The sequence below is a fragment of the Bubalus bubalis genome, chromosome 10 (assembly GCF_019923935.1).
Source record: "Bubalus bubalis isolate 160015118507 breed Murrah chromosome 10, NDDB_SH_1, whole genome shotgun sequence".
NCBI classification, from domain to species: domain Eukaryota; kingdom Metazoa; phylum Chordata; class Mammalia; order Artiodactyla; family Bovidae; genus Bubalus; species Bubalus bubalis.
In genome coordinates, this window is record NC_059166.1 from 17,656,731 (window position 1) to 17,668,766 (window position 12,036).

At 42.8% G+C, this 12,036-nt stretch overlaps 1 long non-coding RNA gene across 1 annotated transcript; it reads left to right on the forward strand.

Annotated features, from left to right (window-relative positions):
• Positions 1-6,341: 6,341 nt before the first annotated feature.
• Positions 6,342-10,908, forward strand: LOC112587379. The gene is made up of 3 exons (XR_003111863.3): positions 6,342-6,891; positions 8,482-8,716; positions 10,870-10,908. It is a non-coding gene; the product is annotated as an uncharacterized LOC112587379 (long non-coding RNA).
• Positions 10,909-12,036: the final 1,128 nt, after the last annotated feature.

The following is a 12,036-nucleotide window of genomic DNA, read 5'->3' on the forward strand; positions in this document are numbered from 1 at the left end:
ATACCCACACAACATTCATACTCACACATTTACATGCACATCCAGACATATTGCACTCATACACGCCCATACATCTAGGCATATGCACACACACACACAGACATAGGTAGACATATTCATACATATCCATACACATCCACAGACACACACAGAGACCCACATATATACACATGCTCACACTCACACCTAGGCACAGATGTATACCCACATAGTCACATACATTTACACAGGTGAGTCTGAAAAGTTTATTTACTGTGCTTCTGAGGCTCCCTAATATCCTTGGAATTAAGTCCTAACTCTTTGGCTTGGCATCTGGGTTCTGTCACATGGGAATCCCAACATGCTTTTCCAGTCCTTTCTTTTCCCAGTCCTCTGTCAGGAATCCTTTGAGTGACAGCCTGGACCACGCTAGCCAGCAGGGAGTCTATGAGGGATGGGGGGTGGGGGGGCTGACCTGATGCTGGGACTCCCCTTTCCTTGTCTACACCATCCAGGCCTGTAGCTCTGATACAGCCCTGAGGGCTGTCTGAGGAACAAGCTCCTGTTAGGACTCTTCTTAACTTTGCTCCACCTTTTTGATGTGCCTTTATCCTTCCCAACCCACCTACTGAAATCTGACCCCTCTTCAAAACATAGTCAAAGGCACTATTCTGTGTGTCTGCCCCCAGGTCCCTACACAGGGAGGAACCTTCCAGATCCAGATGTCTGTGTCCCTCCCTCACACCACACAGCAGCCTCGCAATGCAAGTTACACTTGCCTCAGTAAGTCTTGAATCCTTGGGAACAGGCTGGTTACATGTTGTATCTGTTGGTGTGCTTTCAAAGAATTTGGCAGGATCAGGTGTTCTAAATACCCATTTACTCCTCTAAAATATAAGAGGCTATTAAATTTTTTTCAGACAATAAATTTATCCATAGTTATTTAGCTCAACTTATAATATTGTATATTGAAATGCATCTAATGCAATTATTCAAGTGTAAGTATTATCTGATACCCTGGTGGCTCAGATGGTAAAGAATCTACCTGCAATACAGGAGACCTGGGTCTGATCTCCAGGTTGGAAAGATCCACTGGAGAAAGGAATGACTACCCACTCCAACATTCTTTCCTGGAGAATTCCATGGAAAGAGGAGCCTGGTCAGCTACAGTCCGTGGGTTTGCAAAGAATTGTACATGACTGAAGTGACTTAAGACAGTTTAGCACAGCACATTATCTGATAGGGATCAAACACTTGGCCAATAGCTCCTTCCTATGAGATGGCTGGATGGCATCACTGACTCGATGGACGGAAGTCTCAGTGAACTCTGGGAGTTGGTGATGGACAGGGAGGCCTGGAGTACTGCAATTCATGGGGTCACAAAGAGTCGGACACGACTGAGTGACTGAACTGAAATGAACTGATGTGGGTTGATGGGAGGAGCCCTTCCCTGGGGCTGGTCCCAAGAGAACAAGATCCTGAAGAGATCAGATACACAAGGGTTCTAGGGAAGGGCCAGGTTATGGGATCCTACTTCTTGGTGGGAAGCAGGAAGAGGCAGCAAGGTCACAGATAAAAGTGAGACATTTCTAGGAAAAGGAATATATGGAAGGAAGAGAGCAGAAAGAAAGCTATAAGAGTTTTAAAAGACCATTTCTCATAATTAAAACTTATGCCTTGGCTTGGCCTGCCAAGTCAAAGGGTCAAAATTAAATTAAGAGGTTTATAAAAAAAAAAGATTCCCATCATACTCTCTATGTAAATATTTATTGAAGTACACAATTTCTTATTTAAACCATTTGGTGTTTGTTGTTTCTTGTCCATTATTATTACAATGAGGCTCCCATATGAATACCATATCAGCTTTATATAAGCTACCATGGGTTATGAGCTCTTCAGAGGAAAATGTCTATCCAAGTGAAAAAATATTATTATTGTTATTTTATTACTTTCAAATTCAGCTGAAGCTTTGCATTGGGGCCACTGGGGCATCTTACAAGTGCTACTTTGATCTCTACATTATTTATTTCCATATCAGCATGAGTGTTTTTCCCCAGGAACCTCCAGTTTCTGGCTCAGAGATTCTTTGGCAGTGCAGATGCTGTATCAAAAAGTGGGGCTCTGGGATTTGCCATTTTAGTTCAACATGTAGATTTACCTTTGAAGGCTTAAAAACTATCCAAAGTGGGGTTAGGGAGGAAAAGAGTTATTTTTTTCCTCCTACCTCTGAGTCCAATTACCTAATAAAGATTCATCATTCCTTTTGTCCGAGGAGCTCTGTGACCTAATTTTGCTCCTTGCCTCGGTTCAGATATCACAACCCATTTTTATGCATTCAGCTTTTCTAATGAAATCCACATGTCTTAAATCAATAAAGTCATTGTTTAGCTTCCTTCTCTTTTCCTTTAGTGTCTTTTGCCCAGTCTATTTTGTTTGCATACTTCTTTTGGTAGGAAGCACGGCTCTTTATCTAGAATCTCTCCCTCTCCCTCCTTTTTTCCCCCTTATCTTTCCCTTTAATGTATATTATTTTGTTAGTGTGCAGCAATTAAATGTACAATTCTCTCTTTAATGGATTAGTTTAAAAGAAATTTTTTTTATGCAGGTTTTCTTTCTCATTAATTATTTGTTATAGATAGGGTAAGAAATTAACAGTGGAAAACTCATCTTTCTTCAGACTCTTTGTATACATGAAGGATGTAAAAGCCTCCTGTGTAAATGTCAGAAACTCAGGCTTATTGCCTGTCAGTGCTCTCTCTTTTCCCCAGAACCCTCAAACTGTTCCTTCTTTCACTCAGGAGCCAAACATTACTTAGAATATAGATCTTTTTACATTCTTGGAGTCCCCAGACCATGTCAAGACCCTCTTTACTGGCTTTCTTCTCCTAATGAACTCCTACTGAACCCATGAAAGTTGTTTGATGGATGGTCAGACTACTTTTGCAAGTAACATTTTACTTATCTGAAAATCCAGTGCTTCAGAATAGAAACCTACAAGTCACAGAGATGGTACCAAAGGGTGTTTTTCTCTTGAGATTTGGAGCTATCTTTGAGTCTCTTCCTAAACTCTAGGTAGTTCTCCATTAAACTGTTACTGAACCAAATTGGGTCTGCTTGCCTGCTGCGCAGCAAAGCCAATCTACTGACACTGGGTGGCGGTGAAGGAAAGTACAGCATTTATTGCAGGGTGCCAAAAAGGGGAATGGGCAGCTCATGCTCAAAAGACCCAAACTCCCTAATAGATTTCAGGGAAGGGTTTTTAAAGGCAACATTTTGGGTGATGATTACAGCTCTTGGACTTTCTTCTGATTGGTTGGTTGTGAGGTAACAGCATGATATCTTGAAAATCTTAATCATCAAACTTTTGGTTCCAACCAGTCTGGGGTCTATGTGCTTGTGGGCAGCAGGTAATAGCAACAATTTCCCACCTGGGTTGGAGGACGGTTGTTCAGAATAACTCAGAGATATGCATCAGATTGTTATGTATATTTATTTAGGAAGAATGAAAGCTCTTGTTTTATTGCTGAACCATTGGTTAAACTGTCATTACTTTTCTTGCTTGACTGCTTTCCCTTGTTTCTTCATTCTCTCACTTCCCTAAATAGTAACTGCTTAAGTCTGCTCTTTGCAACTCAAGGAAGGCATAGAAGATTATAGCCTTTTTCTACAAAAAGCAAAAACTGGGGACATGGAGGGTCTTTCGTACCTGGGAGGGCCCCACAGGGTCCTGTTCAGTTTTACACTGCCTCCCCCCTGCCCTTTTTTTTTTTTTTTTTTTTTTGATACTCTGCAATCTTGAGAGGAACAGGGGCAAGACAAGAATGGAAATACAGTTTTTAATAGAGTGATTAGTCATAAACTCAGCAAGGGAGCTCGTTTTTAGGGAGACTCAGTTTCACCATCACTGACTTTCAATAGAGTCAGGCAAGAACTAGCCCAGCAGCATCTTCTGTCATTTCTCTGGGGATTTTTCCTTTTCTCATCTCTCGATGTTATGGCAGAAAGTGCAGGCCATATTAGAAAGTTTGCATCTGAATATAGCTGACAATGTTGATGATGATGATATGACAGCTTCTACTGTGTAGTGAAGCAAGAGTGTTTGACTATTTTATTACCTGAATTCTCTTAGATTCAGCCTTGCCAAATGGGAGAGATAAAAGATGGAACAAACAGATGGTGGGTCCTGATGTTCAGGCATTCTCCATGATTCTGTTCATTTTCTTTCTTCTTTCATGATCTGTCATGGTCTTTTTGTGGGTTCTTGCTCCTCTGTCTCTCTCTCTTTTTTTCCCCCTCATTTTTAATATTTTGTCAGAGTCATGGCAGCTCTTCTCTTTCCACATCATCTTCTTTTTCTGCAGATCTATTTAAACATATCCTCATGGTGAAAAAAATTTTCTTTTCCTGAAAAGCTGTATTGTTACCATTCTAGACTTCATCTGAGAAGGTGAACTTGGAATTAAATCCTTACATGGAGCAAGGATAGCTCACTAGCCACTTCAAAAGAGAAAAAGAAAAACTCAAACCTACCCATAACTGCTTTATTAACCTCTTTCCTTGAGGAGAAATAGTTGAAAGGCAAACAACGAGCACAACTCTCCTGCTTTGCCTCCTAAGAAATGGTATTAGCATCCAGGTCATGTCAGTTAAAGAGAGACTCCTGTTCCATCTGCTGTGACCAAAGGTTGTCACCAAGCCCCTTTTGTCTTCTGCATTCTCTCCCTCTAGACTCTTCATTCTTCAGAAACATTTCCTCTTCAATGCCTAGAATTACTTCTCAGTTACTTCTGCAAACTCATTCTGCAAACCAACTTCAAGTGCTTTTGATATGCAGATATTTCCTGTGGGTAGGCTTTCTTTGGTTCTTCAGACTTCTTGTTTCTTCCTTGAGCTGGGGAGGGAAAAGGAGGCTGGAGTGTGGTCTCACTGGGGCTGAAGGTGCTTTAATTGAAAAGGCGGACACCATGTCTGAAAAGCTGGGTCAGACCCCTGGAGCGGCATCCCAGACATTCTCCCTCTGGCTGGTTTGTGAGCCAGGAGTGAAGACTGCACTCAAAGGCTCCACTCCCTTCCCAGCCTGGGTTGGGAGTAGCACCCAGTACTCCCGGCTTGAGGCCAACACCCCTGGGGCCCTCTCCAACACCCTCTTCTCGTTTCACAGGTGTTTACTTCTACCTCTATCATGAATTGGCCAGGCAGCAAAAGGGGTGCACTTAGAGGAACGCTTCAGAGCATTATCGAGGGTTGCACTAAGTCCCAAGGAAGTGGTGAGTGGTTCAGCAGGGCTGTGTGTGATCAGCTGGTCATGCCTTTGCTATTGTCATTTTAATTTACCAATTGGGTGGTTCTGCTATGATAAATGTTATGTCTGAGGTGTAAATGGGTTTGAGATGTTTTAAAAGAAAACCAGCTCTGTGTCAGGTAGATAGAGCAAAAAGGTTTCATGTTCACTGCCAGTTCTGGTCCCACTGCCTAGAGCACTGTGTTGACAAAAGACTGAAAGGTTTTTTCCTGAATCAGCGAGAGGGTGGTGGTCCGGAGTGGGCGTGGGAACCAGGAGAGGCAGCAAGTTTTGGCCCTTGGGATCTTACTCTTTCAACTGCCTTCTCTCCCAGTTTTCAGAACTGAGCTGATCTAAGCCTCTCCCTCCTTCCTCTCATCTCTGGGGCTCCTTTGGTCCCTCCTAGTTATGACTGTTAAACAGACTCACACCACAAGCTCAGTGCAAGAGACAAGCCACAAGAGAACCAAGGGAGGGGTGACTCAAGAAAAAAACAGAGACTCGTGGAGCAAAGCCCCAGGGGTCACAATGACTGCACACCCAACTGCTCCCCTTACCAGCTGGGAGGTGTGAGGATTCCTAGGCTCTTGGTGTAAGTAAGATCCCAAGGGCTGAAACGGTTTCTGCACATGGCTTCCTAGAATGAGGATATTGAAGTATTGTGACGATGAAATGAGAGAAATTCTCCATAAATTTTTTTTGAAATTTTTTAAATTTTTGAAATTCTCCATTATTTTTTGAAATTGTATATGCTCTGTTTATGTTCCTAGTAACTGTTCAACCCCCATGGTGTTTCAATGCTTGTATCCCTCAGTGACTTCATTACAAGCTTAACCATGTCATGATGCCTCACTTTGAGGACTCTCAGAGCTTCTTTTGAAGACAGAGTGTGTGATTTTGGGGGCGATAAAGGCATCCCAAGATCAGAGAATGATAAGTGTGGAGGGAATCTTGACCATCTTCTAATTCTCACACTAGCAATTTACAGCATGGTTCCTAGTGGCTCAGATGGTAAAAAATCTGCCTGCAATGCAGAAGACCCTGGTTTGATTCCCCGGGTCAGGAAGATTCCCCTGGAGAAGGGAATGGCAACCCACTCCAGTATTCTTGGTTGGAGAATTCCATGGACAGAGGTGCCTGGTGGGCTATAGTCCATGGGGTCGCAAAGAGTCGGATGTGACTGAGTGACTTAACAACAACAACCCTTTAAGATAGAAGGCCGTTAATGATGATTACAGGAGTATTTTGTGCACTATTTAATCCAGAGGGCCTTTCATTCTCCATCAGTATTTCAGAAAATAAGGAGTTGGTAAAAAATTATCCCCCTCTTTTAGGAATGTTGGCTGCTGGTCACTGATTCAGAGAGTGTCTTCTCCCCCTCCGTCCACGTTGTGGTTTTTTAAAAAGGATATTCAGAGAAAAGGACTCTATGATTCCCCTATAGCTCTCCCTGACTGTTCAGGGGTTCTCTCAGTCAGGATGTTTTTTCTTGTGTCTAAGCTAAATCCTGTCTGTACTGTTTGATCCATTTTATTTCCTCCTGTCCCGCCCTCGGTAGAAACAGAAAACAGCTGGTGACTGTTCTCGCACAGCACAAAGGATTCTGGCTTCTAAGGATCTTTGATGAAAAGGTAACCAGCCAGAGCAACCGCCCCCAGTACTCGGGGTTGGACTGGAGTCTCGCATTTCAGGAAAACCAGGGGCACCGTCACACACCAGTTTTATGTCATTGCCATGCGTGTGACAAATCCTGTGTTTAGCTTGGGCCAGCTTCAGAAGCTTCTCGCTGCCCCGCATTTGACTAAGAGCTGCCACGAAAGGCCTCACTTGAGGCCTGTTAACGTTCTCCACAGCCTTTCAGACTTCCTGAGCGCAGCCAACTAAGTAGCCGCCGTGGAGGACATGGATAGTGTCACCGTTGCTGAAATGTAGCATTCACCCATTTATTAAAAAGGGGAGTACGCAGGGTGTTGACGCGCAGAACTGCAGGGCCTGAGCTCTGAGTGGTCTCATTTATACTATTCAGTGTCTCACGGAGCACAGATCCTTCGGCAGCTTGGTGAAAAGAGGGAGGCAGGTTTGGTTACCAAATGGATTCAGAAGCTTCACTTTAAAGTGACCATAGGACCAGTCTATGCCCAGACATTCCTGCCAACACCACAAAAACATATTGCTTTGTGTCTAAATTCACTATCCTGAAGCAGGAATAATTTTTCAGATTTTTTACCTTGCAGTTTTTTTACCTTTTATCTCTGCTGTGATATAAACTGCTTTTAAGTGGGATCTGTGAGCTGATGTGAAATGCCAGAGAGTAACTCATAAGGATGCCATCTAATGTTTATTGAGCATGTGTACCAAGCTTCCCTGGCTTGGCTCAGATGGTTAAGAATCTGCCTCCAATACAGGAGACTTGAGTTTGATCCCTGGGTTGGGAAGATCCCCTGGAGAAGGGAATGGCTACCCACTCCAGTATTCTTGTCTGGAGAATTCCATGGACAAAGAATCCTGGCAGGCTAGTTCCCTGGGGTCACAGACACAACTGAGCAACCAACACACAAACACACATCCAGTGTTTGATGCATATTAACTCTTTTCTTTCTAGATGTTTTAATTAACTTATCTTTTTTTGTGTGCCATGTGGCATGTGAGATCTTCATTCCCCAACCAGAGATGGAATGAACTCATGCCCCCTACATTGGAAGCATGGAGGCTTAACTACTAGACCCCCAGGAAGGTCCCAATGCATATTAACTCTTAATCTTCTCAACAAGCCATGAAGTAGGCATTGCTATAATTCCCATAATATAAATAAGGGAACTGAGACACAGAGGGACTTGCCCAAGGTCATCCAGTTTGCCAGAGGCGGAGGCTGGACTTGCCTCCAGGCAGTCTGGTTCCTGAGTGCAGACCCTCAGCTCCAGCATGACATGACCTAGTCTATGTCCAAAGCTGAGAGTTGAGTATGACCATGTCTCTGAAAGTTCAGGTTGCTGGATGGTGAGTAATTCAACACATTTTTTTGCAATCATAAAAACAGGTATGGTATGGAGTTTTATGCAAACATTAAACCTCAAGGAAATTTTTAGTATGTCATGGATTGTCTCAGGCTGCGGCCTTGCATCCCCTGGGGGTTTGTATTTCCTCTCCTCCATGTATGGGGCATGCAATTTGGGGAAACATTTAAGAGGTATTATGTATGACTTATCTATGCCTTGTTTCAGGTATCCTGCATTGAAGCTGGAGGTCAGGGGTCAGATGCTGTGTGCTGATAGCAGAATCTCTCCCATTTTGGAGAAGGGAATGGCAATCCACTTCAGTATTCTTGCCTGGAGAATCCCCATGGACAGAGGAGCCTGGCGGACTACAGTCCACGGGGTTACAAAAGAGTTGGACACGACTGAGCAACTAACACTTTCACTTTCTGGTCCACCTTCTTCCCTCTTGGCAGTGTGAAAGGTAGGAACAGGAAAGAGGTAGGTCATGCCCAGCCTTGTGGGGTGAGAAGGGAGCGTCTCCATAATTGGAACCAGCATCACAGAAGTAGGGGCTGTGCCAGTCACCCCCTCTGTCCTTCCCAGTGTCATGTCCTTCTGATGCCCCACACTAGGTGGGCTGCACTTCCTCTGCCTCTGGGCAGAAAGAAGGAGCCACTGTGCATGTGCGCTCATCTCCCTCCATCCCATCTGTGGACTGAAGGTGCCATGAAGCTAGGCAGAAATCAAAGATGATCTTCTTCCATCATTTAAAGAAGCAAAGACAGACCTGATGTTTGACTAAAGGACAGTCTTTTCAAATCTTGAAATCTGTTCATGCCACACTCCCCTTCTTTCTGGGAATCAGATGCACAGGGCTCATAAAGACAGGACCCTTGTCAGCCTCTCCTTCACTGAATGTTTACAAAGAGAAGCCAACACACAGCTGGGGGGACCTCATCTGGATAGACTTTGAGTACCACCAAGAGTTATGCTCCATTTCTCATTGAAGGGTCAGCTGCTGGTGAGCAGCAAGTTTACATTAGCCAAACAGATTCCCTCTGCTGATGTCTTATTCCTTATGTTGATGTCTTATCCCTTTCCTTTCCATATTGAATCAGTACAAACTAAACTCTTAGAAAGACTGTGGTCATCAAATACACCAGGATCATAAATAGTAAGCTGAACCAGCGTCTATATTGAGAATTATTTTCCTTGTACTGACTGTTTTCTTTCTCATTTTTTAAATTAAGTTTTTTGTTTTGCAATAACTGCAGAATCACATGCAGTTGTAAGAGACAATACAGAGGGACTTCCCTGGTGGTCTAGTGACTAAGACTCCAGGCTCCCAGGGCAAGGATTGACCCCTGGTCAGGAAACTAAGACCAGTCCCACATGCCCCCCACCCACCAGCACAGTGTGGCCAAAGAGAAAAGAAAGAAAGACGCAATACAGAGATCCAGTAACCTCGCACCCAGTTTCCCCTAGTGGTAACATTCTATGAAACTATAGTAAGAGTATCACAACCAGGACACTGATACTGGCACAGTCAAGGTATAGAATAGTTCCATCATCACAAGAATCCCTTGGGTTGATGTTTCATATCCAAAGTCACTTCCCTCCCTCCTGAGCCATTGTAAACCATTACTGTTTTCCATTCTACACTTTTGTCATTTCAGTTATGTTATATATGAGTGCACGCTAAGTCGCTTCAGTCATGTCCGAATCTTTGTGACCCCATGGACTATAGCCCACCAGGCTCCTCTCTCCATGTTAGAATGAGTTGCCAAGCCCTCTTCCAGGAGATCTTCCTGACCCAAGGATCAAACCCACATCTCTTATGACTCCTGCCTTGGCAGACAAGTTCTTTACCCCTAGTGCCACTTAGGAAGCCCCAATGTTAAATACATGGCATGAAATATAGGATTGTCTTTTTTTCACTCAGCTTAATTCTTTAATGATTCATCTAGGTTGCTGTGTATATTTAGTTCTTTTTTTAGTACTGAGAAGTAGTCCATGGCAAGAAGGTACCAGAGTTAGTTCAACAATTTGCTCACTACAGGCCATCTAGGTTGTTTCCAGTTTGTGGCTATTATGAATAAAGCTGCTATAAAAGTTTGTGGCCAGGTTTTTCATGTGAACATAAGTTTCATTTCTCTGGGACAAATGCCCAGGAGTGCAGTTGCTGAGTCATATGGTAGCTACAGGTTTATTTTATGAAAGTAACTGACAAACTGGTTTTCAAAGTAGCTGTACCATTTTATCTTCCCACCAGTATTCTCACCAATATATCTGCATCCTTGGCATCCTGATAGATGTGATAGCTCATGGTGGTTTTAATTTTACTTGCCCAGTGGCTAAAAATGTTGAACATCTTATGTGCTTATCTGTCATCTTTATATCTCTTTGTGAAATATCTCTTCATGTCTTTTGCTCATTTTCTAATCATTTTTTTTTAACTGTTGAATTTTGAAAGTACTTTATATATTCTAGATACTAGTCCTTGGTTGGATATATGGTTTTCAAATATTTTCTCACTGTCTGTGACTTGGCTTTTCATTCTCTTAACATAGTCTTCTGTAATGCAAAAGTTTTAAATTTTGATGAAGTCCAAATTCATCCATTTTTCTTTTATAGATTATGCTTTTGATGTCATAAGAAGTCTTTCATGCAAAGATGGGCTCAATAAAGGACAGAAGTGGTATGGACCTAACAGAAGCCGAAGATATTAAGAAGTGGCAAGAATACACAGAAGAACTGTACAAAAAAGATCTTCATGACCCAGATAATCATGATGGTGTGATCACTCACCTAGAACCAGACATCCTGGAATGCAAAGTCAAGTGGGCCTTAGAAAGCATCACTACGAACAAAGCTAGTGGAGGTGATGGAATTCCAGTGGAGCTATTTCAAATCCTGAAAGATGATGCTGTGAGAGTGCTGCACTCAATATGCCAGCAAATTTGGAAAACTCAGCAGTGGCCACAGGACTGGAAAAGGTCAGTTTTCATTCCAATCCCAAAGAAAGGCAGTGCTAAAGAATGCTCAAACTACCACACAATTGTACTCATCTCACATGCTAGTAAAATAATGCTCAAAATTCTCCAAGCCAGGCTTCAGCAGTACATGAACCGTGAACTTCCTGATGTTCAAGCTGGTTTTAGAAAAGGCAGAGGAACCAGAGATCAAGTTGCCAACATCTGCTGGATCATGGAAAAAGCAAGAGAGTTCCAGAAAAACATCTCTTTCTGCTTTATTGACTATGCCAAAGCCCTTGACTGTGTGGATCACAATAAACTGTGGAAAATTCGGAAAGAGATGGGAATACCAGACCACCTGACCTGCTTCTTGAGAAACCTATATGCAGGTCAGGAAGCAACAGTTAGAACTGGACATGGAACAACAGACTGGTTCCAAATAGGAAAAGGAGTACGTCAAGGCTGTATATTGTCACCCTGCTTATTTAACTTCTATGCAGAGTACATTATGAGAAACGCTGGGCTGGAAAAAGCACAAGCTGGAAACAAGATTGCCGGGAGAAATATCAATAACCTCAGATATGCAGATGACACCACCCTTATGGCAGAAAGTGAAGAGGAACTAAAGAGCCTCTTGATGAAAGTGAAAGAGGAGAGTGAAAAATTTGGCTTAAAGTTCAACATTCAGAAAACTAAGATCATGGCATCTGGTCCCATCACTTCATGGAAAATAGATGGGGAAACAGATTTATTTATTTATTTATTTATTATTATTTATTATTTATTTATTTATTTTGGAGGGCTCCAAAATCTCTGCAGATGGTGA